Source organism: Physeter macrocephalus, chromosome 2, assembly GCF_002837175.3.
Source record: "Physeter macrocephalus isolate SW-GA chromosome 2, ASM283717v5, whole genome shotgun sequence".
In the NCBI taxonomy this organism is placed as follows: domain Eukaryota; kingdom Metazoa; phylum Chordata; class Mammalia; order Artiodactyla; family Physeteridae; genus Physeter; species Physeter macrocephalus.
Window position 1 is genome coordinate 4,830,922 of NC_041215.1, and position 26,406 is coordinate 4,857,327.

Here is a 26,406-nt window from a genome sequence, read left to right on the forward strand (position 1 = left end):
GGGGTCGGGGGGAGGCGGGCGGGGGGAAGAGAAAGAGGAAGAGTCTTGAAAAGCTTTCAATTCATAGTTCCTGCATTCCATCCCTCTCAGCTCTTTCTGAGTCTCTTTAATCAATAATTAAAGGATTTTTTAAGGATGGAGGGGAAGAGGAACACTGGCAGAGTTCTTAGTAAGAAGGCTGAGAGAAGAGAATTCAAAAAATCCCAAGGAATGTAAATAAGTATTCTACAAAGAGACATGGGCGGTGCCGTGGGATTAGTGTGGATTTTGAAATCAGCCTGATCTGGGTTCATGTCCTGGCTCCGTGGAACAGTGGAACCGTAGAGAAGCCACATCAATCTGGAAGCGTCAGTTTCCTCATTAAAATAGGCATAGTTATACCTAATTGCGTGTGGGTATATTATCAGACACAATAAATAAGTTTTCATTAAGACCATAGGGCTAGTGTCACCCAGGAAAATAGTGCAATGCCAGAATGTGAGCTCTTGGGTTTTGTTTTGTTGTTGTTATTTTCCCCCTTACTACATTTTTGACACTGTGCTAGGTTCGTATATGCATCTTTTCTAACACAATTCAGTTCTCTGCTTTCATCCTCAGGCCAAATATTTTTGGAAATATGTAACATAGTCCTTTTGATCATAGAGAAACTCAAGACTCATAGGCCTTCCAGGATCCATGCCACCACTGTTTGAATTTTTTACCTCGTCCCTGCCGTACCCCATCAACATCTTGCCTCCTTGTGTGTCCTTTTGGTTTTGCTTTGCTATTGCTGCTTTCATCTTTTTTCTCACTGCCCATTTGTATTGGTTACCTATGGCCACATAATAAATTATACCAAAACTTAGTGGCTTAAAACAAGAAGCACATATTATCTCACAGTTTCTGCCAGTCAGAAATTCTGGAGCATCTGAGTGGTTCTAATTCAGTGTGCTTTGTCAGACTGCAGGCAGATGTCAGCCCAGGTTTCAGGCAACTGAAGGCTTGCCTGGGGCTGCAGAATCTGCTTCCAAGTGGGCTCATTCATGTGGCTATGGGCAGGATGCCTCGGTTCCTCCCTCCATGGACCTCTCCACGGGCTGCTTGAGTGTCCTCACAACATGGCAGCCACCTGTCCCAAGGGTAAGTGATGGAAAGCAGAGTGACCAAGCAGCAAGTCCCAGGGCCTTCTATGACCTAATCTTCAAAGTCACACACTGTCACCTCCACTTTATTCTGTTTGTTAGAAGTGAGTTACTAAGTCTGACCCATACTCGAGGGGAAGAAAATCAGAATCCACTTCGTGAAAAGAATGTCAAAGAGTCTGTGGACATTTTAAAACCACCGCAACATCTAAGTTAGTCAGCCTTCCCATCATGTCTTCAGTTTCAGGATTTTAAGATTTATTTTCCCAGGGACCTGCACCCTATTTCCATGGTAGAGTGGGCCGAATGGTGGCCCCTAAGCATATCAGGTTATTCCAGCATATTCCTGGAACTTGTGACTGTTACCTTAAATGTGAAGTTTTTGTAGAGGTGATTAGGTTAAGGATTTTTTTTTTTTTTTTTTTTTGTGGTATGCGGGCCTCCCTCTGTTGTGGCCTCTTCCGTTGTGGGGCACAGGCTCTGGACGCGCAGGCTCAGCGGCCATGGCTCACGGGCCCAGCCGCTCCGCGGCATGTGGGATCCTCCCAGACCGGGGCGCGAACCCGGTTCCCCTGCATCGGCAGGCGGACGCGCAACCACTGCGCCACCAGGGAAGCCCTAGGTTAAGGATTTTGAGATGAGGAGATTTTCCTAGATTACCTGGGAAGGTCCAAAATGCCATCACAGTGTCATAAGAGAGAGGCAGAGAGGACACGTTGATGTGAAGACAGAGATAAAGATGGGAGTGATGCAGCCACAAGCCAAGGAATGCCAGCAGCCACCAGAAGCTGGAAGAGGTAAGAAGCAATTCTCTCCCAGATTGTCTCCTGGAGAGAGTATGGCCTTGTTGACACCTTGATTTCAGCCCAGTGAGACTGATTTCAAACTTCTGGGCTGCAGAACAGTGAGAAAGTAAATCTCTGTTGTTTTAAGCTGCCCAGTTCGTGGTCATCTGTTATAGCAGCCACAGAAAACTGGTACACATGGGTTTCCTTCATTCAGCCAATACATCTTTAATATGCATCTTTTATTAAGTGTCAGCCACTATGCTAGGTCTTGGGTAAAGAGGGGCTTTAAAAGAAACCCTCATGAAACCCTAATTCTAAATGTGGGGACTGCCACATATATGTCCACCACCCAGACCTCTGTCCTAAACCCCAGAACCCTACTTACTAAGTATCTTCACCTTGACCTCCCATGGCCTCTAAGGAACTCAAAAGAAACTTGCCCAACTTAACTATTTTTCTTCTCACCCTACACCCATTTCCTGGTTTTGGTTTATGGGATCAACATCCACCCAAGTACCCAAGTAGGAACACTTAGCCTTGATTCCACTGTCACCACCTACATCCAGCCTCAAATCCAATGGAGTCTACCTTAGAACTCTCTTAGTTCAGCAGTTTGTGATTTCTTACCTAGAGGATCTCAACAACTTCCTGTGATATGGTGATTTATAATAAGTAGACCTTTGGGCTTTATCCTTGTTCCTGGCACAGAGCTCCTAAAACTCTTGGAATTTCCTAAGTGAAAACAGTGATAAAGATGCAAAGAGTGTTTTTTGTTATTCATAACAAGCTCCTTTCTACCACAGCTGAATTTATGTTGAGGTGACTTTTGAAAAACCCCTAAGAATGGGAGCTGGTTGATTGGGGAACTGACCAGGATTAGAGGGCTGGAACTTTCAGCCCCACCCCCTGACCTCCTGGGAGGGGAGAAGGACTAGGGTTTGAGTTAATCCCAACCTTTTTGGCGCCAGGGACCTGTTTCATGGAAGACAATTTTTCCATGGAGCAGGGGATGGTTCAGGCGGTAATGCGAGCGATGAGGAGCAATGGAGAGCAGCAGATGAAGCTTTGCTCGCTCGCCTGCCACTCACCTCCTGCTGTGCGGCCCAGCTCCTAACAGGCCGCGGACTGGTACAGAGTGTTGGGGACCCCTGGTTTAATGGATCATGATCATGCCTTTGTAATGAAGCCTCCATAAAACCCTAAAAGGACAGGGTTCAGAGAGCTTCTAGGTTGGTGAAACGTGGAGGTGCTGGGAGGGTGGTGCACCTGGACAGGGCATGGAAACTCCAAATGTCCCCCATTCCCCAAACTTGCCCTATGCATCTCTTCTATTTGGCTGTGGTATACTTTATTATAAACTGATAAACATAAGTAAAGTGCATTTCCGAGTTCTGTGAGCCATTCTTGAAAATTACTGAGCCTGTGGAGGGGGTCATGGGAAACGCTGATTTATAGCCACTTGATCAGAAGTGTGAGAGGCCTGGGACTTGACAGTTGGCATTTACAGTGGGGACAGTCTCGTGGGACTGAGCCCTTAGCCTGTGGAGTCTGACGCTGACTCCAGGCAGATGGTGTCAGAATTGAGTTGAATTGTAGGACACCCAGTTGGTGTCCACAGAGAACTGAAGAATTGCTCAGTGTGGGAAAAAATCACAGATCTGGTGTCAGAGTGTTGTGTGAGTGTAGAGTAACTGAGTTTTCCGAGATTTCCTCACTGGGATTTCTCTTTCCAACTGACTGTGGAGCAAAGGTTTCTCAACCTTGGCACTAGTGACATTTGGGTCCAGATAATTAATTTTGTAAGTTGTTGAACAAATTGTCAGCTTTAAAAAAAATGCATGACGTGAGAGTTGCGAGTTACGTTTTATTTGGGGCAAAATGAGGACTATAGCCTGGGAGACAGTATTTCAGATAACTCTGAGAAACTGCTCCAAAGAGGTAGGGGGATGGTCAGTATATATGTGAATTTGGTGAAGGGAGAGTACATACAATCAAGCACATATGTTTTTAAAAATTAATTAATTAATTATTTTTTTGGCTGTGTTGGGTCTTCGTTGCTGCACGTGGGCTTTCTCTAGTTGTGGGAGTGGGTGCTACTCTTCGTTGCCGGGCACGGGCTTCTCATCTTGGTGGCTTCTCTTGTGGCAGAGCACGGCCTCTAGGTGCGCAGGCTTCAGTAGTTGTGGCTCACGGGCTTAGTTGCTCTGTGGCATATGGGATCTTCCCGGACCAGGGTTCGAACCTGTGTCCCCTGCCTTAGCAGGCAGATTCTTAACCACTGCGCCACCAGGGAAGTCCACAAGCACGTATGTGTTGCAGAAGGTCTTGTGAGGGTTACTGCGAGTCACAAGGAGCAGACGTCACCATGAAGGAATTTAGTGCTCTTCTAGATATGAGGAGATGCAAGAATTGGGCTCATAAAATCAGCTCCTGAAAATATCTAACCATCTGAAGACCTGTTCTGCCAGTTTTTCTCAGAGCATCGAGTGCCTCATTCCTGATCTTCACCCTGAATTCCTTTCAGGGGGTGTTGAAGGTATAATCAGCTGCAGCGGCAACTGATATAATCCTTGCAGAGGTAGATGGCAAGTGCCTGTGGCAAGTGCCAATCTGTAGTTGACAAATTCTGTGTTGTGCACTATACTCTGTGCATTGCAGGCTGTTTAGCAGCATTCCTGGTCTTTACCCACTAGACGCCAGTAGCACCATCTCTCTGAGGTGTGAAAATCAAAAATGCCTCCAGACATTGTCAAATGTCCCATGTGGTAGGAATGTGGGGGGCAAAATTGCCCTTAGCTGAGAACCACTGTGTTAAGCTCACTCTAGAGTTTCATCATAAAATATGTTAATGATAAAATATACTTATGGTGTAGTGTTCAATGTACAAGGCTGTTGATGATTGGCCCAATTTGTGCCTTTCTCGCTCTTGTTTTGATTTTTCTTTTTCTCATTGAAGTTATGAGTATGCACAGTTCAACTAGTTCTGCAAGGTTTGTTAGACAAACAACATTCCTCTGTTCTCCTCCCCTCCCATTTTCCCTTCTCTGGGGCAAGTATTTTCAACTCTCTTAATATTTCCTCCATATCTCTCTATATAATTGAATTGCTAACTCTGGCTTTTTCAGTTTTTGGCAGTATCCGTTAATTTATCCATTGACTGTGGAAGATAAGGACTTTATCACTACTTTCTCCCTCCATTTTCACCACTTCCATCCCCTACCCTCTCCATATATTTATGTTGTAATTTTGGCTTGATAAGCATTTATTGTTTCTTTTATATGTTTACATATGCCTTGCAGAACTGGGGCTATGAACTAATCTTCTGTTTTTCCTGGAATTAACGACTGCCTTTTTATTGGTGTTCTTATTTATTTGTTTAATTTTCTAAGTGTTTATCATTAATTCAATTTCCACATCTCAATTTCACCTTTCTGACAAAATCTATGAGCATCTAACCTGCTCAATCTGGGCTGGATGCCCTCTACCTTCATACATAGCTGTCAGCCTGGGCTAGTCCTTTGCCATTATCCAGAGAATTCCTCTCATCTGTTTCTGTATGTTATACTAGGTTAACTATTGTCCCTTCCCTCCCAAATTCATGTTTTTACTAGAACCTTAGAATGTGACGTTATTTAGAAATAAGCTTATTGTAGATGTAACTAGTTAAGATGAGGTCATACTGGAGTAGGGTGGGGCCCTTTACCCAATACGACTGATGTTCTTATAAGAAGAGGAGAAGAGATACAGAGATAGACATGCACAGAGGGAAGACTATGTGATGATCAAGGAAGAGAATTGGAGTTCTGCTCCTACAAGCCAAGGAATGCCTGGGTCCACCAGCAGCCGGCAGAGACAGGGAAGAATCTTCCTCTAGAGGTTTCAGAGGAAGCATGGCCCTGCTGACATCATGATTTTGGATTTCTAACCTCTAGGACGTGTAAATTTCTGTTGTTTTAAACCACCCAGTTTGTGACAAGTTGCTATGGCAGCCCCAGGGAACTATTACATATGGCATGTCTTTTTCTTTTTAGCATAAGCCTTCATTTGGTAGAGTATACCTTCCAATGGCTTCCTGGGAAAAAGCATATGGAAGTTAAATTTTTTTTTGAGAATTTGCATGTCTGAATTATTTTTATTCTCTTCTTACACATGAGTGATAATTGGGTTAGATATAGAATTCTAGGTTGGAAATAATGTTCCTTTAGAATTCTGAAGTCACTGCTCCATTATTTTTTGTTTGTTTACTTGTTCCCTGTGTGCTGTTGAGAATTCTGAATTCTTTCTAATTCCTGATCTGTTGCATATGACCTGTTTTATTCTACCCTTCAGAAGCTTGACAGTATGTTTTCTTTATTTCCAGTGTTCTTGACATTTCATAATAATGTACCTTGGTGTGAGTATATTTTTTCCATTATGCTGTAAACTTGAAGTTCCCTTTCAATCTGGAGATTCCTGTTCTTCAGGTTTAGGAAATATTCTCATATTATTTTGTTGATGAACATCTGCTCCTCTCAGTTTTCACTGTTCTTTCTTTGCAGTACTCTTCTTTTTGCATGTGAGACTTCTTGGACTGGTCTCTGAATTATTTTCTCTTTTCTTCCCTGTGTTCTGTCTCTTTGTCTTTCTGACTTACTTTCTGAAACTTTTCCTCAGTTTCATCTTCCATTTTTTTACAAAGTTTTTTACTTCTATTTTCACATTTTTAATTTTCAAGAAATATTTTTTATTCTGTTAAGTGTTTTTTTTTATAGCATTCTGTTCTTGTCTCATGGATGCAATGTCTTTTCATATCTTGCAAATGTTATCAATGGTAGTTTTGGGAAATTTTTTTCTCCTTGCATAATTTCTGTTTCCTCTAAGTTGTTTTTATTTTGTACTCTGATTTACCTTGTGGATGCTTTCCTCAAAAGTATCTTCATGCATGGTTGTCAGAATAGTTGGAGCTCCTTGACCGTGAGCTTTATTGTGGAGTGCCATGCTGTGCCAGTTGATGGGGGATCCCCTGTATCAGTATCTTCAGATAGTTCTACCTGAGCTTGTTAGACGTAGCAGAGAATATTCTTCCAACCTCCTGTCTGGAGGGCAAAGGCCTGGTTGCCAGCATTCTGGAAGCTCAATAGGGGCAGGGGGAGAGGAGAGGGGCATGTCCACAGTCACTGAGTCCCCCTGTTTCTATATGATTCCCTGGGTATCAGATCCCATCAACTGGGTCTGATGTCACACAGACCAGAGCCCTTATGTTTTATCCTCCCTGGAAAGCAAATGGTCAGTCTTCTGCCAGAGTCAGGGAGGGGCAGGTACCCAGCAGTGTAGAGTCGGGGGGTGGGTGGTCCAGGCATCTAACTGCTACTAAACGGATTTCAACCAATGTCCATTATTTTATGCTCTCCCTCCCCAAAGCTTTGCTCTGAGTTCCAGAGGTACCTGGTACCACAGGTTCCTGAGCTTCTCTGTGCATTCTTTTGTATAAATCCAGCTGGTTCATTTTCCTGCTGTGAGCTTGGAACTCATCCCTGTCAGGGCTACTCAGTCAGTGACTTCTTATCCATAAGCTTTCCATCTTCCGAAGTTTTGTGATTTTCATCTCTCTCATTTCACTTTTAGGTTTATGTCTTTAAAAACTCCCATCATGATAGTTGTAGTAAGGTTTCATGAGGGACTGCAATCAGATGCTTGTGTTCAATCCAATCTCTTTACTCAGAAGGGCCTAGTTTGCATTTCCAACCTCATCTTGGGTGTTCTTTTGGAAGGGAGCTCAGATATGTCTCATGTCTGTTCTGAAATGACTTCCTCAGCATTACTTGGTCCAAAGCTGCACTTTGAGCCAATCATGTCCTATCCAGCAAAACCCATAAACTGTATTTATTTATACCATAGTGTCTTCCTATATAACCCAAGGAATCACGGTTCCATCAGAGACTTTTGTCAAGCACTTTGCCACTCCTTTCTACCTCTTCTGCACCTGATCCACATGTGATACTGGGAGGAAATAAAGAAAGCTGGGTTAGGGTGGAGGAGGTTGGTGATGTATTGGTTTGTGACACATGCAGTCAGAAGTCCACTTGGGGACTTGTTTATTTAGGATGGTCAGGGAAACCTGCTTTGATGATGTGGTGTGTGAGCAGAGACCACAGGAAGTAAAGGAATAAGACATGCAGTTATGGGTGGGGGCAGCAGGGAGTATTCTGCAGTGGGAAAGACAGGGCCAAAAGCTCTAGGAGGGAAGGCAGGAGACCAATGAGGCTGGAGAGGAAGAGGGCGAGGAAGCATGGTGGAGGACCAGCTCTGTGGACCCATGATTAGATGCTGACATTTTCTCTGGGTGAGACGGGAACCTTGAGGAGAGTTACATGATGCATCCTGAGTTGCTATGGCTACGGCAGGGGAAGAGAGTCATGGGAAGAGCAGAAACAAAAAGCCCAGCGAGGAGGCTGCTGGTGGCACCCCAGGGGAGAGATGGTGCTGGCCTGGACCAGGTAGCAGTGGAGGTGGTGAGCTATGGAGGGAGTCTGGGTCTATTCTAAAGGTAAAGCTGAAAGGATTTGCAGGTGAGTTAGATGTGAGCTGTGCAGAAAGAAAGGAGTCCAATTTTTTTTTTTTCCAGCTCCTAGATAGACAAAGTTGCCGGATGTTGGAGGGGAAAAGAGTGGGAGAAGGGCAAGTTTGGGAGGTAGATCAGGAGTTCAGCTTTGGCTCTGTCAATTTGAGTTTCCTGTTAGATGTCGAGGTGGAGATGGCGAGCGGGCAGTTGACTAGAGGTGGGAAAGCGGACCAAAACACCCAGTGTTTATGGAGTTCTTCCAATGTGCCGAACACTGTCTGTGTGCTTACACATATCAAGTCATCCCATCTCCATGGCACCCTGATAAGGGATTACTCTTCCTCTGCATGGACGGGAAAACAAAGGTACAGAAAGGCAAAGTACCTTACCCACGACCATACCGTGAATAAGCATTGGACCTGAGTTCACACCTGAGCCATCTGGCCCCAGAGCCTGCCCTTCCACCCACTGTTCTCCCTTTGGGGTTTGGTGTGGGCGGCAGGAAACTGATTGGGGCCTGCGTGGCACAGAGAAGTGTGAAGCTCTCGGGCTGAAGGCAAAGCAGGCAGCAGATTTGTGGCTATTGTCGAAATGAGGCCTGTGGGGCCAGTCAGATCTGGGTTTGAATCTCTGTCACTTAACTAACCTTGAGGAACTTATTTTCCCCCTCTCAGCCTCAGTCCTCTCTTCTGTAAAGTGGGGATAATAGTGAGACCTACTTCATAGGGTCATTGTGAGGATGAAACGAAGCAATGCATATATGGTGCTCAATAAATGTCGTTAGTTATCATCATTATTGTTATTAAATGGCAAAGGTTGGGTTTCCTTGGTGGTGCAGTGGTTGAGAGTCTGCCTGCCGATGCAGGGCACATGGGTTCGTGCCTCGGTCCGGGAAGATCCCACATGCCGCGGAGCGGCTGGGCCCGTGAGCCATGGCCGCTGAGCCTGTGCATCCAGAGCCTGCGCTCCGCAACGGGAGAGGCCACAACAGTGAGAGGCCCGCGTACCGAAAAAAAAAAAAAAAAAATGGCAAAGGTTGCAGTGTCTCCTGACCAGACCCACATTCCACCCTCAATCCTCCATAAGGTGTTGTGTTGGAAGGGAGGGAGGATTGGTGGAAGGGAGCTTGAGAATCTATTATAAAACAGTAGACCTTATAGAATCTTTGGGAACAGCCTCTGTCTCTTTCAGAAGTCAGGTGGGTTCAGGGCATTACCCCAAACCCATGATGTTACTGAGACTTTGAGGTCAATAAAACCACCTACAATTCTTCTGGCCCAGTGGTCTCTTTCTTTATTTCCATTATTCCAGGACCTCAGAGATTAGGGCTCTGGGAGGGAAGGGTCCATCCAGGTTGGAGATCAGACTCATAAGGAAGCTTCCTGCTTCCCGAGGCTACCTTGGAGTCCCACTTGGAGGATGCTGGGATGCAGCTTTAATTGGCCCATCTCACCGCACAACATGGCAACAGCCCTGGAAGGTTCCCTGAGATGAGGCCATCTCTGACTTACAGGAATGAAGAGTCACCTTTAATTCTTGGTCCAGAAGGATCCCAAATGAATTTAGAACAACTAAATACTCTCAGTCAGTTCAGAAGGACACTTTAAAAAGCAACCAATAATTACAGTTTGGGAGCCATGAAGTAGCCCGAAGAGACCACGGCCTGTCCAGAAGAGACAAAGAAAGAATTCTGTTTACCAACTTTTCATTTATGCTCCACCCACTTCCAAAAAGAATTTGGGGTGGCTGACTGGATAAAGCAAACAAGAATCCGAGCTCTAGGACTTTGCCCACTGCTAAAACTCCTGAGATAGATCCACTAAAGTGGGTTATTTTTCCAAGTGGAAAAAGAAACAGATCATGGAACCAAATAAATCACATGGACGAACCAGCTACTCATATGCATAATATACGTTGAAAAGAGAAACTATTCCAAATGTTTCTTTTTTTAGCATCATCAGGGAATGGAATTTTTTTTTTAATAAATTTTATTTATTTATTTATTTATTTTTGGCTGCATTGGGTCTTAGTTGCTGCCTGCGGGCTTTCTCTAGTTGCGGTGAGCGGGGGCTACTCTTCATGGTGGTGCGCGGGCTTCTCATTGCGGTGGCTCCTCTTGTTGCGGAGCACGGGCTCTAGGCGCACGGGCTCAGTAGTTGTGGATAGCAGGCTCTAGAGCGCAGGCTCAGTAGCTGTGGTGCACGGGCTAAGTCGCTCCGCGGCATGTGGGATCTTCCTGGACCAGGGCTCGAACCTGTGTCTCCTGCATTGGCAGGTAGATTCTTAACCACTGCACCACCAGGGAAGCCAGGGAATGGAATTTTTAAAGCACATGTTGCCATATTTAAATTACTGATTCTTCTCTGTTCTAGGCACTGAAATTCTACCATTAGAATTCTTTTTTTTCTTTCCCTAATCCCTATTTTATTTATTTATTTATTTAATTTTTACTTTTCTTTTTTTGGCCTTGCCTCATGGCTCGTGGGATCTTAGTTCCCCGCCCAGGGATTGAACCCAGGCCCTCAGCAGTGAGAGCACGGGGTCCTAACCTCTGGACCACCAGGGAGTTCCCTACTGTTAGAATTCTTAATGCAAATGTTCCAGGGAAGTGACAAGCATAAATGTATCAATTTATCAGGTGGTTCCCATCGTGACTGTTGGTCTATGAGTGGATGTTAATTTGGGACTGAAGATTTGAGGGTCTAGACTCTCGGTACTGCTGGGGGTAAGACAGCATGGGCTGGGGTGGGGTACAGGTAGAGGTGGGCTGACTGCACGGGGCGGGTCTGGTGCTGAGAGTGGGGAGCATGGTGAAAAGAAGGTGGGCAAATATGTGAGAGCACGAAACTGACATTTGCTGAGCATCTATTTTACGTTTAAGCCTTTAAATATTATCTTTACAACAAGGCTGTGAGATCAGTACTATTATCCGTAATTTTATTAAGGAGGAAACTGAAGCTCAGAGAGGCACAGTGATGGGTCTAAGTCACACAGCTACAAAGGAAGTGAGTCCTGTCTTGTTCACAATGTGATCCAGCACCAACCAATCCAAAACTGTGGAAAATGTTGACTCCTTAGCTCCTAGAATTTAGACCTGGGGACATTTTAGGAATTCTCCTGTTCAGCTTCTTCCTTGGATGAGAAGGGAAGCAAAAGCCCAGAGACCCAAGGCATTTTGACTGCTGGGTGATAGCAGAGACTCACCCTGAAACTCAGCTCTAAAGCTCAGGGTCCTGCTGCTTGCTAACAACCACACACTTCAGCTGCCTGGACGGCTGCCATGACACAGCCTTGCATGACAGAGCTCCCGAAAATTCTCTAAGCCCATGGACCATTTTCAAAAATGGAAAATTTCAACAGCCACACCTGCTGGGAAGTGGAATCTATTTTGCACTGGAAGCCACTTTATTTACCATACCTGACCTTGGTCTGCATCAGAGAACATTCTTAAGGATCTAGAGACATGCAGGTCAAATCCTGTTACAACCAGTACTTGGGGAGGTGGGGAGGAGCGGGGGAAATAGTTGTGTTTCCTCGTGTCAAGTATTTCCAGGCATAAGTGGCCTGGAGCTTGGAAGTATTTTTGACATAGTGTGCTTTTTGTTGCTTATTTTATTTTATTTTATTTTATTTTATTTTATTTTATTTTTTAGGTAAATATCAGCATGAATTCCAGTGCAAACACAGGCTTCTCTATATCATTCACAGGTATATTAAAATTAACATCACTTCCACTAGTGTCCTGTTGACAAACCCTGGCAAATTTAGGCAATTGGGATATTAGAAATTAAGTTGTTTACTTTAAAAAAAAAAATTTTTTTGGCCACGCCCTGCAGCATGCAGGATCTCAGTTCCCTTGACCAGGGATCAAACCTGCACCCCCTGCAGTGCAAGCACCGATTCTTAACCACTGGACCGCCAGGGAAGTCCCAGAAATCAAGTTGTTTAAAACCCACTATGACATATATGAAAAGGTTGAATATATTAAACCAAAGGCATGTACCCAGTTCTTATGGCGGGGAGGAGGGTGGAGAAAGCAACAATACATATAGGTGTTCAGAACTATACAGCCAGTGAGCACATAATAGTAGGCAAGAGCTGCCATTTTTTGAGTATCTTTTCCCTGTGCTGGGCACTGTTTTCCCTACACGTTATTATTTAACAGGAACTAGTCAGACTGCCTGGGTTCAACTCTCATCTTTGCCATTTACCAACTGTGTGACTTAGGGCAGTTTACTCACCCTCTCTGTCCCTCCACTTTCCTCATTTGTAAAATGGGGACAGGATTGGTCCCTATCCAAATAGCAGGGTTGTGAGGTGAAAGGAGATTATCCTGCTAAGGCATTTAGCACAAGAGTTGGGCTGGAATAAACACTCAGTCCATGTTAGCAGCTATTACCTTTTGACTTTCACAGATATGCCAAGTAAGTTTTCTTTTCTTCATTTTGTGAATGTATGCTGTGGGCTCATAGAGGGCTAACACACTGCCCAGAGCCATAAAGAGTGTCTGGGGCAGAACTGGGGCTTGAAATCAGACCTTTTTACCTGTGAAACTAAACCCAGTGAAGAACCAGAGTGCACCTCTGCATGGTTTCAGGCAGGTAGATGGTGGCAGGAGGTGAGGTGCCTTTGAGTAGAAAGGCCATGCACACATTGTTTCTCCTGGGGTTGGGATGGGTCCTTCTATTTCACAAATGTAACGAGAGGAAGCACATTATTGTTACCATAAAATTGGTTGGCTTAAGAGGAATTCCATTTTAGGGAAAAAAAAAAAACACCTTACTGTTCTTATTTGATTTGAAATGTGAGGTACCCTGGGCAGAGCCGATCACACTGGTCCTCTCTCTATCAGACACAATGGCTCCTTCTTACAGAAAATGCTTCGTAAAACCCCCTTTGCCATCCTGAAATGAAATGTATCTACACACATAATTCCACCTCCCAAATTAATTTAATGCCCTAGTTGTAATCGAAAAGAGAAATACAAATAAAGTGATTTATGATAGACTCATATGTGCACCAATATCTAGACACCTGGGCATGACCAGACCAGGGGAGATAGTTTAAGTGATCAGATATGTGCTCTGAGCTATAATGACTATGTTTGGATTGAAGAGAAGTAAGACGATTATCGACTGAAGATTGTCGAAACTTCCTTTATAGTAGACAGTTTGAAAAGGAGTCAACTAAGTATGTGTGCCTATTTCAAACATAGAATCTTCTAGAAATGTAGACAGATACAGGTGGGTTATATGGGTAACTCACGTAACTCAAGCAATTTTCCTGTCAGTGGCGTATTTCTTCTGACGTGGCGATTCAAATCTTGGTAAAGTTCCAAATAAAACAAAATATAATCATCTCTAAATTTACACAGGAGTTACATTCTGGGAAACTCAGTGTATATTAAACTGTACAAAAAAATACTTTGTGTTTATGTGTAAAGCTGAGCTAGGCTCTAGGTCAGATCCTTATAAACAGGTTTTTCACCTTCATGGATGTCTGATGGACCATTCAAAAGTGTGTGGGATTATAAATCAGAATGTGAAAGGTGAAACTATGAAACTTCTAGAAGGAAACAAAGAGGTAGGAAATGATGACTTAGCACAAAAAATTATTAACCTCAAAGGAAAAGTTAATGAATTTTACTCTCTAAAGATTCTGTTTTATCAGATGACACTTTAAGAGAGTGAAAAGACAAGTCGCAGAATGGGTGAGGATATCTGTAATCCACATATTCATTGAAGAAGTCATACCTGGAATACAAAAGAGCTACAAATCAATAAGAGAAAAGACAAATGACTCAACAGTAAACTGGGCAGAAGACTTGAGCAGACACTTCACAATAGAGAATATCCAGATGGCCAACAACCACAGTGTGATACCATAGGACACCCTCCAGAATGGCTAACATGAAACAGACAGTACTAAGTGTTGACAAGGAAGCAGGGCAACAGGAACACTTCTACTGGGCAGGTGGGAATGTCAACTGCTACAATAACTTTGGAAAACTCTTTGGCAGTAGCTACTAAGGCTGCGTATATGTCTGTCCTGTGATCCAGGTATTCACTTCTTGGTGTCTGCCTAGGAGAAATGTGTACATCTATCAATCAAGAAGAGTGTGAGGGAATGTTGGTGGCAGTGCTACTCCTAATGGCTCCAAACTGAAAACAACCCACATGCCCATCAAGAACTACAAGCAGCAACATGGAGAAATCTCACAAACATGATAGTGAGTGGAAGAAGCCAGACATGGCATGAAGTCATTTCTAGGAGGTCTAAAAAAGAAAAGGAATTCCTTAGAAGTGTTAGGAGTCAGGGTGGTGGTTATCCCTGGTAGATGGTCATGGCTGCAAGGGGATCCAAAGGGATTTGGGGATGCTGATACTCTTCTGGTTTTGGTCTGGGAGCTGGTTACATGGAAATGTTCACTTTGTGAAAATGTATTGTGTGTACACTTAAGATATATGGACGCTTCTCTATTCATGCCATAGTTCAATAAGTTTACAGTGAATATTGAAAAAAAATGTCAACCCTTATCCACTGATATCACTGGCTCTCCGCCAATCATTGGGACAGCTGAAGATGCCACACTCATTTCAAAAACGGCCCCAAAGATCCCCCCGTGAGAACCACTGGCCCAACAAAAGGGGTTAAGACAAAGGAATAGAGAAATTCTCTACACAGGAAAGTAACAGGGATTGAGGGGTATATGGTTCACAACCAGGAGCAGATGGGAGGAAGAGTCTATAAAGGGAGCAGAGAAGCAAGGAGGGGGATCGGCGCTTGGAAGGGGTTGCTCTAAAGCCACCTGGGATGCAGCCCCACGTGTTGGGCTGTGAGCTCAGGTGCAGCAGGTGCACCAGCTGATGGCGCTGTGTTGGCCCACACTCCATGCGCACGTGGTGTGAGTGCTGACAGCCAGGTGCTGGGGCGGTGGCGGGGGGGCAGGTGGTCTGCCAGGTCAACAGGCTGAATGGAGGACAAGGTGAGAGGTTGGGGTTTGCATCCAGTGAGCGTCCAGCGGGGACCAAGTCAGTGAGAGGGAGATGGCCAGTGCTCCCTGGGGTGTTTCTGAGCCCAAAGAACAAGCCGTGAGGTCACTGGTCACAGGTTGGAGGCATCAGAGTCAGCAGGGCACCAGCAAGCAGGTGGGAAGGGTCATGGCTCTGGATGCCAGCAGGTCCCAGCCAGCACCCAGGCCAGGGCCCCTTCTTTCCCACTCCTGGATGCAGAGACGTCTTGCGGGCATCACCCGTCAGAACACACGCGAGGCAGGTGAGTTAGAGCAAAGCCTCAGACCCTCGCCACCCCAGGTGTTAACCTTTCAAGTTGCTGGATTATGTGAGTCTGAGAGTTATAGGGAGCAACTGGGGACAGAGTAGGGGTACACTAGTGGGGCTTGAAGCAGTAGCTGTTCACAACCTGCGTGGTAGTGTTTACAATTTATCAGCCAGTACAAGTGTGTCTTTATATACTGGCTGAAGGTCAGCGCAGCCTGACCACTCTACCCAGAAGAGGATCAGACGGAGGTCATCTGAAAGACATTTTTATCCAAGAGACACCCAGGCAGCACACACTTCTCTCTTATAAACAATTGTGCAAACCACCTGAGAAACAGAACATCCTGGCCCACAAAGTGGGTTAAAGCAGTTCACTGGCTGTCGATTCTACATGGAGAGGGAGGGGAAGCGGTATCTCAGCTGGCAGTCAGCCCAGGGAGAGACGGTCTAATGGGTAAGATTAAGTTCATAGCAGCTGCTAGGAAAGCACCGTGCCTAGGGCAGCAGTAGTTTATACACAATAATGTTGGTTTTTCTCTCATTTCAAACAGTTCTACAAGTAGTTAGTCCAGGGCTGGTGTGGTATTTCCATGGTCAAAAAGGTGCCAGTTTCCTTCACTATTTGTGCTTCCCCATCCTTAGCCTTTGCTTTCATCCTCTAGTTTGCCTCATGGACCAAAGAGGCTGTTTCATTTCCAGCTACCTATTACAGATTCCAGAAAGAAGGATGGAGGGGAGGGGAAAGGTATCCTCCATCTAGCTGGCTTCCTTCTAAGGAGTATCCTTGACGTTGCCTAGTGTGGACTTAGAGTGATTTCCAGGGTATCACAGGGAAAATGAGAGAAGCAAGTCCTCAAGAAAACAGAGAATTGGAGAAGCCTTCCAGGCAGTCAGATCTGGAGCAGGCATTTTGCAGAACATATTGGGGGCAAATGCCTTTTTAGAAATCAGTAGTTGAGTACTCTGTGATTTATGAGCATTGGGAGATGCAATTAAGCAACAAGAGCTCTGGGCCCACAAAGCAACCTGGGAGAAAGCAGAGGGCAGAGGGCAGAAGGTTAGGTTCAGTTGAGTCTAGATGCTGGAAGAAAAAGAGGATCCAGCCAGATCAGGACAGAGAGTGGCCTCCGATATACCTGTCCGGTGGGCTTCCTGCTCCTTGGTGATGAGGGCCTGGTATTGTCAGTTCACCACCGTGTGACACATTCATCTGTATCCAGCCCATCCCACACAGGTAACCAGCTTCCTGGAGTCCTTCCTGAGTCCTTCCTTTCTGAAGACACCCGGGACTCTCAGACTCAGGGTCGTAGCCTTATCACAAAATTAAATCTCTAAGTTTAACCGATGCAAAAACACGTTCGTTCAGTGGTGGGGATGCGAAGCTGAGACACTCTGGAGCCTTGGAGAAGTCCGTCATCTGGCTTCTTCTGATGGCTGAGCATGAGGACAACCTTCCCATCCCAATGCCACAGGCACTTGAGTTGGAATCCAGCCCCACTACCGGGCAAGCGCAGGACATTCTGCACTTCGTAGTGGACAGCCTCTAACCCCTCCATTGCCCCCACCCCAGGCCCACAAGTTCATCATTTCAAATCAGATCTTTTGAGCACCTACTGAAAATGCCAGTGGTGTTCTAGGTGCTGGTGGTCAGGTCTGTCCCTGGAAATGCAAGGCCCAGGCAGGTGTACCGGGAGGACCCCATATATTACGCTCAACAGTTAAGAGTTCTAATCAAGCTAACAAGCCATGAAGTACAGTATGCTCTAAAAGTTTCTCTTGACAAATGTACCTTCCTAACTGTCTCTCCCCTGGGGGTGAGGCAATAGGGCCTGGTGGGGACTGTGGTGAGCTGGAGTGTATGCCCAGTCCCAAGAAGGTAACTGCCCCATAGCTCCAGAGAGGTTTCCCATGTGAGGATATGGGCCCTTCACCTCATTTTATAAGCAAAGACAGAAATCTGGATTTTATGTGAAATATCCCAACTTAAAAATTTTAAAATAGTGACCCCCCCCCCATTCAGTTTATCAGACACCAGGAAGCTGAACAGAGGACATCTGGGGGCAAGATCTGGCCAACGGGCTGCTCTGTTGCCACTTCTGTGTCGCCTACCTCTGTGTATTTCTCAACATCCTGGAGTAGGTGGTCTGCGTTGGTTGATTTAATTGTATTTCCCCCGATCCAGTCTCCAGAATTATTAAATTTTATGCATTTTCAATGTCACCCTTGAGCCGACAGCCAACTATGCAGGGAAAAAAAAAAGAAAAAGGGATCAGGGAATTGAGTTGGATTCCAGAGACCCCAGACCCTTTGCCCGGGTGGGTTCGCAGGTTCGCTTCAGCCTACAGCGGGCTGCGGTCCTGCAGCTCAGCGCGGGCATCTCAGGCTCTGCGGAGCCGCGTTGCCGACAAGGAGGAGTTGCGGGCGCCCTCTAGTGGACATAGGGAGGCACTGCCGAAAGCCGGCGGGCTGGCTGGGGGCGATGGAGAGCTCCCTCGGGCGGGGGTCGAGGTGGGGAAGCCAGAAAACGACCTGGCCCGGGGCCCCAGGGGTCGAAATGACCTGACCTGGCACCAGGGACCCACAAAAACAGGTGGCTGTCTGCAATTCAAGAACTCGAAATACTAACAATATCAACAATAACAGTAACGATAAGAATGAATAGAATGACAAAGAAATATAATAATATTTAACAGCTTATGATTTACAGTTCACAAGAGGTTTTTATTTACTGTGCCTATTTCACAACTAGAAACACTTCATACTTTAGTAACATCAATGTTTTCTCATTGAACAAGATTCAAACAATATGGAAGAACATACTACAAACGTTTGTAGGGACTTTTAGATAATTTTTATTTTGAAATCATTCCAAACTTACTGAAAAGTTGCAGGAATAGTGAAGAAATTCTACACACCTTTAATCCTATTCATCAATTGTTAATATTTTGCCACATTGGCTTTATCATTCACTCTCTTTCTAAGTATATATTATTTTATAAATCTGAGCCATGTGAGAGTGAGTTGCAGACATGATCCTTCACCCTTAAATAGTTCGTGGGTGTTTCCTAAGAACAGGGTCATTCTCTCCCCTGACCCAGTCCAGTTATCAGAATCAGGAACATTAATACGGATGCAATACTATTATGTCATCACAGACCTTATTCAAATTTCACCAATTGTTGCAATAATGCCCTTGCTAGCATTTCTGTTGTTGTTGATCCCTGTTACAAAATAGGAGAGTTCAAAGGTTTTTCCTCACCCTCTCCTCTCCCTTGCCCAGAGGTGCCTCTTCCAACCATGGGAGCTGTTCTCCTATGAAATCCTATTTTCCACTTCTCAATATGCCTTGAGAATTCTTGTTCAATCTCTTCCCCAGCCGTCCAAGGGCAGACTTTCCCGTCCCATTGGACACCAAAGGAAACAGAGTCTCATCTGGATAAGGAGAGTGCCTGTGGTGACAAAGCTGGGACTCCAGTCCTGTCCTGTGACCTCAGGTCCCCAGACTTGCTAAGAAGGCAGGCGAAGATGATTGTCCTCAAGGGTGATTACAGTGCCATCGGCGAAGGCCCTTCCCTAGTCCTTCCTGTGCTGGGTCCTTTACACTCAAATCTTGCCCTTATAACCCTTCTCGGCTCCCATCTCTGCGAACCCATTGGCAGTATTTAGAGCAGCCCATGGTGCCCCCTCCTTTACACATCTTCATCTGGCTTTTCAGACACGTCTCGTCTCTCTTCTGGTTTCCCTCCACTGCACTGTTCTGGTTTCTCCTCACAGCCTCGCCTCTCAGCGCTGGAGCCAGGGGCTTAGTCCTGGACACCTTCTTCTCTGTCCCCATTCTCCCTGCACAGATGAGCTCATAACCTCCTCACTATAAGATGCACCTACATGCTGGTCACTCCCAAATTTGTCCAGCCAGCCGGGAGTCTCCCGTGAACTCTGGGCTCATACATGCAACTGTTTATTTGACGTCTCCCCTTAGATTTCCAATAGGTACCTCGTGCTTAATAAGCCCAAATGGAACTCCTAGTTTCCCATTCCCAGTCTGGTCCCATTCACCCCCAGCTCAGGAGGCAGCTACTCCTTCCTTCTAGTTGCTCAGGTTAAAACCTGGAGCTGCCTGTAATGCCTCTCTCCTCTCTCACACTCCACATATGATCCAAAAGAAAATCTTATCAGTTCTCCTTTCAAAATACATCCCCAATCCAACCCCTTCTCACACCTCCATGGCTGTCTCCCAGGTCTCCCAGCTGGGGGATCACAGAAATCTCACTAGTCTCTCTATTTCTTCTCCACCTCCCTTAGAGTCTGTTTTCTACACAGTAGACAGAATAATGTTTATAAAACATAAATCAGATCATGTCACATCACTGTTCTAAAGTCCCGAGTGCTTTCCCATATCAGAGTAAATGCCTCCTCTACTCTCTGATCTCTCCCCCTCCCTTCTTGTCCTGGCCGTCTTCCAGCCACACGGGCTTCTTTGCTGTTGCCTAAACACACCAGCAGGCTCCTACCTCAGGGCTTTGCACAGGTCTTCTCTGCTGGGAGTGTTCTTTCCCCAGTGATTCCCATTGCTCAACCTCTTCCTGCATGACTTGGTTAACTGTCACCATTCAGTGAAGCTTCCCCAATCATTCATTCATTCATTCATTTCTTCAGCTAATATTTGTTGAGGGCCCACAATGTGACAGCACTGTTCTAGGTACGGGAGAAACATCTTTGAACAAACCAGACCAATGTTCCTACCCGCATGGAGAAAGACTAGAAACACTAAGATAATAAAATCAATATTAGAGGATAACTGCTATTTTTTAAAAGGAGGAAAAATGAGCAGGCCAAGGAAATTGGGTATGCTGGAGAGGTTGCAATTTTAAATTGGATAATCAAAATAGGGCAATTCAGAAAATGCCATTTGAACAAAGTTTTGGAAAGGTGAGAGCTTAAGTCATGAGGGCATCTGGGGGAAGAGCACGATAGACAGAGGGAACAGCCAGTGCAAAGACCCTCAGGCAGGGAGCATTCTTGTAGGTTCAAAGAACAGCAAGAAGTCCAGTATGGCTGGAGTGGATGAGCAAGGAGAAGTGGGAGAGGAGAGGGCAGAGGAGTAATGAGTTTTGAGGGGCAGGGGATGAGGGTGTCCACGCCTTTATTCTGAGGAAAGCTGTGGCCACTAGAGGGGCTACCATAGTAAACACCCTCCTTCTACCCAGTGTCCACACGCCCTGCCCTGCTCTGCTTCCTCACTCAGCAAATGTATGTGCCATTTCTAGGTCTGGGGGACCCAAGAGGAAGTTGCTGTTGGCTGCCCTCAGAAACTCCCCAGGCTAGTGGGAGGGACGGTGGTAGAGGGGTGATGACAGTACAGGGAGTTATGTGGAGAGCTTTGTGAAGCGATGTGGGTGTGATGGGGTCCAGGCCACCTGGTCCTCCAGTGGCCTATGGTTGTGGTGGCCACACCAGAGGTTCTCAGCAGGTAGCCCAGCAGGCTGAAAGCCTGTGTTGACCGGGCTCAGTGGACCTGAGTGCAATGGCAGAAGTAGGGCTTTGTTGCCAGGAGAGTGGGGATAAGAGAGGTTCAGAGAAGGAGGATGGAGAGGACCCAAATCACCCCTGTGATTTTAACCCAAATCCTGGGAATTCCCTGGTGGTCCAGTGGTTAGGACTCGGCGCTTTCAATGCCGAGGGTCCAGTTCAATCCCTGGTCAGAGAACTAAGATCCCGCAAGCCCTGTGGTGTGACCAAAAACAAATAAACAAACAAACGCAAATCCCTTGCAGTAGCCATGGCCTCCGGCCCCAGGTCCCTTGGTACTGGGGACAGAGTTCAGAGCTGAGTGCACAGAGAGGACTGCACACTCCCCATCCCAGCGCAGCTGAGCCGCCCCCTCCTAGGAGTCCCCGGATCTCAGTGGGGAGCGGGGGACAGAAAGGGGTGTTGTGCTCATCTTCTGGGTCCTCCGCTCCTGTCCCCTGCTTTATGGGACACTATTCCCAGATTTTACTCTCCCTGGATCCCAAGAATTCGGGCTCTGAAACACTGCCCTCCGAGGAGCTGGGTCCCTGGAGGACCCGGGTCTCAGCCCTGATTTGGTCTCCTCGGAGCTGTTGAAGGAAGTTGACGGATGGTGTCCTGGGGGCCAGCATTGATGTCCAAGGGGTCACGGGGAGGAGTTTCTAGGATTCCTGAAGGCTGTAAGCGAGCATCCCTGCTTCGGAGCGTTTCAGTCCATAAGTGACATAGCCGGGTGCACAGTTTGTCCTTCAAGTTTTCATTCCTGCTACACCATGTGCCGGCCCCTCAGCGGGTGCCGGGGACACAGGAGTGACAACGCACAGGCCGAGCATGGGGCCTGCTGGAGAAGACGGGCAGGTCAGCTGCCGCGTGAGAAGTGCCACCAGTCAGCAGTGGGTGGCAGTGGGGCTCAGATGGGGCCACCAGTCCAGCCTGGGGTCCTGGAAGCCCTCTGATTAGTTTCCTGTGGCTATCACAAATGACCACAAACTCAATGGCTTAAAGCAACATAAATTTCTTCCCTTCCAGTTCTGGAGGCCAGAAGTCCGAAATCAGGGTCACTGGCTAAAGCCAAGGTTCCTTGTGGAACCACTGAGGGGAGAATCTGTTCCCTTCCTCCTTCTGTTTCCAGAGCCTGAGCCCGTTCCTCGGCTCAGAGCCCCTGACCCCGTCTTCAGAGCACACCAGCCCAGCCTCTGCTTCTGTCATCAATGGCCTTGTCCCCTGTCGTCAGATGCCCCTCTGCCTCCCTCTTTAAGGATGCTGGTGATGACATTTAGGGCCCCCCTGGCTAACGCATGATCATCCCCTTGTCTCAGGATTGGTAACTTAATGGCATCTGCAGAGTCTTTTCCATAGACGGTGACACTCCCGAGTTCTGGGGATGAGGCCCTGGACCCCTGGGGGAAACCCCACAGCTTCCTGGAGCAGATGACTGTGGGAGGAGGGTGGCAAGAGGAGTGTGGCTGCTCTGGAGTGGGCGGGGCTAAGGAACAGGGGGCGGGGCAGACCTGGGACTGGAGCCGCAGTGATGTGCTCCCCGCTCTTTGGGAGGCTGTGACCACCCCAAGGAGGCGGGCAGGGAGGGGTGATCAGAACCCAGAGACAGCGGCCGCATGGAGAAGGCCACGGGAAAGGGATGCAGCTGACCATGGTGACCAGGCAGGGAAGGATTCAGGGCTACAAATGCCCTGAACCCACTCTCCTCTCTCCCTCCCATGCCTGCTGCCACCCCCTGGACAGGGCAGCCTCGTGGCAAAGCAGGGAGGCGAAGGACCGGGTGGAGCGTGGGGAGTGCCAGCACAGCTATCACTTGGGCAGTGGCACAGTCAGGTCATTTTCGAGAAAGTTCATTCTGGCCACACAGGAGAGGATGGATCCGAGTGGGAGAGAAGAAGGAGACGGGAGGCCAGTTCACTCTAAATGGCCCCCAAATCACTTTTGAAATCTGAATGACCCTACTTAGAGGCCTATTTATCCTACAGAGTGTCTGGGTTAGTTTTGGAATCAGCCGTGCCTGATAGGGTAAAAGGCATGCCATGCAGCCGTCACACCGTACACTAAATGCCTCCCTTGCAAAGATGCCGGGCCAACAGGGAGGTCTCAGGCAGGCTTGGCTGCAAATGGCAGAAACCACCTGCAGTGAGTTTAAGCTGAAACGGAATTTATTACAGGATGCTGGGGGCTCCCAGCATGTCCTGAGCAGCCCGAGAACCAGGCTGGAGGCTCTGCCCGTGGGAACACGGCCCAAACGTGCCACTGCAGGGCAGCTCCAGGGAGCAGTACCGTGGCCAGCACCTAGCAGAGCCACTACACCAAAGGGCCCGGATGTAACCGTGGACATTCTGCCCCTGGACCCTGCCGCCTCCCCACCATCTGTACGAACCTGCTTCATCTTAGAGCCGCTGACTCTGAATCTGAGTCCACTGCTGGACCGGAGAGCCTGCTCCTGTGCCTGCACCCTAGTTTCTGGGAAAACAGAGTTTCTGGCTCCGCTGGGGAGTCAGGGACCGAGGAGGAGAGAATTCTTCAAAGCTTTGAAGGGTGTTCAAAATGCCAGACAAGCAGAAAGACAAATATGCATTACAAGTAAATAAGGGAAAATCATTTTCAAGTTCAGGCCATCATGTACCCCATCATCGGAAAGGAGAGACAGCCTGTGTGCTAGTCGCTTTTGTCATTAGGGAGAATAATATGGGAGGGGCTTCCTCTTTGAGAATCCCACCCAGGGGCCTCCCCTGGCAGGACACAAGCACCCCAAGGCACACTCCAGCTCTGGGTCATGTGGCTTTGTCACCATGTGTAAAGTCCCCTGGGCGGGGTGGAGGGCTGAGTCAGTGCTTCCCTGGGGTACCCTTCATTCCCCCAACTTCCTCAGAAGCGTATTGACGACCCAATCTCTTCTAGACTCCGGGGGGGGACATGAACACGATCTTGTCTCACTCCCAAGCTCTCTGAGACCCACTCTGGGAATCAGCAAGAATCATAACCCTCTCCCTTCCCAATCCATCGACTCCACGGAGACCAGTGGGCACGGCCCATGTTGCTGGGTGAGACCCACCCAGAGGCAACCAGCAGGGCCGCATGGCCTGAGTCTTTTGACTGTGTAACAAGTAAGAGACCTTCAGTGGAGGTGCCCAATGCCTGGACTTGCCCAGAAAAAAACCGTAGCTAGATCACCCAATTGATAACCTACATCCTCTCCTCTCTGCATTGCTGCAGTGTTGCTAAATTTTCCCCTCCCCATAACGGAAGTCCCCTTTCTTCGTTTCCACAGTGTATCCCTGCGCCTCTCCACAGGCTGTTCCTGCTTCCCGGCACGTCTTTGGTGGCAGTGAGGGCAATGGGTATGTTCACACACAATTGCTGGGAGTAGGGACAGAAATGAGGCAGTATCCGTGGAAATGGGACCCGTGCAGGCTCCACCTCGGCTCTACCCCACAGAGCCTCAACCACCCCTGTACAAGGCTCCTCTGCTGCATCATTTATAATAGCGGAAACCTGGACTAAGCTAAAGGTCCCTCCAAAAGGGCGTGCGTATATACAATGGCCGGTCCGTAGCATGGACTGTGATGCCCTGATTAAAACGAAGCATTCCAGAAGAGTGATTAAGCATGTATGCTCTGAAGACAGATGGCCCAGGTCTAAATTCCAGCTTGGCTACTTGCTGTGTGATCTCGGGCAAGTCATTTACCCTCTCTGTGCTGTGATTTCTCCCTCTGTATAATGGATGATAACAAGGGCCCCTGCCTCATAGGGTCATTGTGAAGATACAAGGAAATTAGTACAATGTATACCATAGAATGACCCTCAAAATGTATTAAATGAAAACAGCAACTTCCAGAAATACGTATGTATAGATACACATACATTTGTTATGGCATTTGTGAAAGAATTTTGCCAGCGAATCCAAATCATTTACATGCACACACATTCACATGCATAGAAAAAGTTCTGGGAAGATCCACAGCAAATATATAACCCTTAAACAAACAAACAAATAAAAACATAAACCTCAGTAAGAGAAACAGCTGCCAATTTGGGAGCTCTTCTACCCTGGGTGTAGCTTACTCTCTGATTTCATCTTGGCTGTTGCCAAGAGGATTTAGTTTCAAAGAGGAAGCCATTTCCCTCTAACCCACTGCTTGAGCGTTAATGCTCATCTGGCGGGTGCTTCCTTGCTCCAACCTTGAGCATCGTGGCGGGGTGGGGGGGTTGGGGGAGAAGAGGCGGGTCTAGGCCTTGCTGGCTCTCCCAAGCCTCTTCCTCCCACCCGCTCATAGCGCGCCCTCTGGTGGTCGTAACGTGTAGCGCTGTGGGCCCATAACACTTGGGGGAAAAAGCAGAAAAGTGTTGCTGATTCTTACTGGGACTCAGCCCCGGAACCCTTGACTCTGGGTTGGAGGCTGGTGGTCTCGCCAGATCTCCGTGGAGTGGAAGAAGTCTTTCCTCTTATTGTTTTTTAAGTTGTCCCTATCTGGGGTTTTCAGATTTAGCAACAAAAAACACTGGGTGCCTGGTTAGATTTGAATTTTAGTAAATCACGGGTCATTTTTTCGCACGAGTTAGTGTGTTGCATAGTTGCATGGAACACACTTATCCTAAAAAATTATTCGCCGTTTATCTGAAATTCGAATTCCTGTATTTTATGCGTTCTGCCGTCCTGCCCGGGGAGAGGCTCCAGTTGGCATGGGGGAGGGGAGGAAAGGAGGGAGTGAGAAAGCAAGGGAGAAGAGAAGCTTGGAGGGAAAAGTGCGTGAGGGAAAGGAGTGTGGCTTCAGGTGAGTCTTTTGCTGCGGGAGACCATAAATGACATCAGTTTTCTGTAGGGCTGGTGTTGGCAGGGTCCCTTGCTCTAGGGCATCGCGAAAGCACCTGGAAGCTCTGAAAGCCTGATGATTGTGATGTCATTGGTTTGGTGGAAGGGTAGGCTTGGCACGTTTTTTAAAGGCCTCAGGCAATTCAAATTTGCAGACAATGTGGAGAATCACTGCTCAGGAAGATCTGGTCCTGCACAGGAGAGAGAGAGAGAGAGAGTGTGTGTGTGTGTGTGTGTGTGTGTGTGTGTGTGTGTGTGTGTGTATGCTTGCACACGTGTATCCCAGATGCCTTAAGTTTGCATATCCCCAAGTTCACCAGTCTGGGGTCCTCCTTCCTGAGAGCCCACA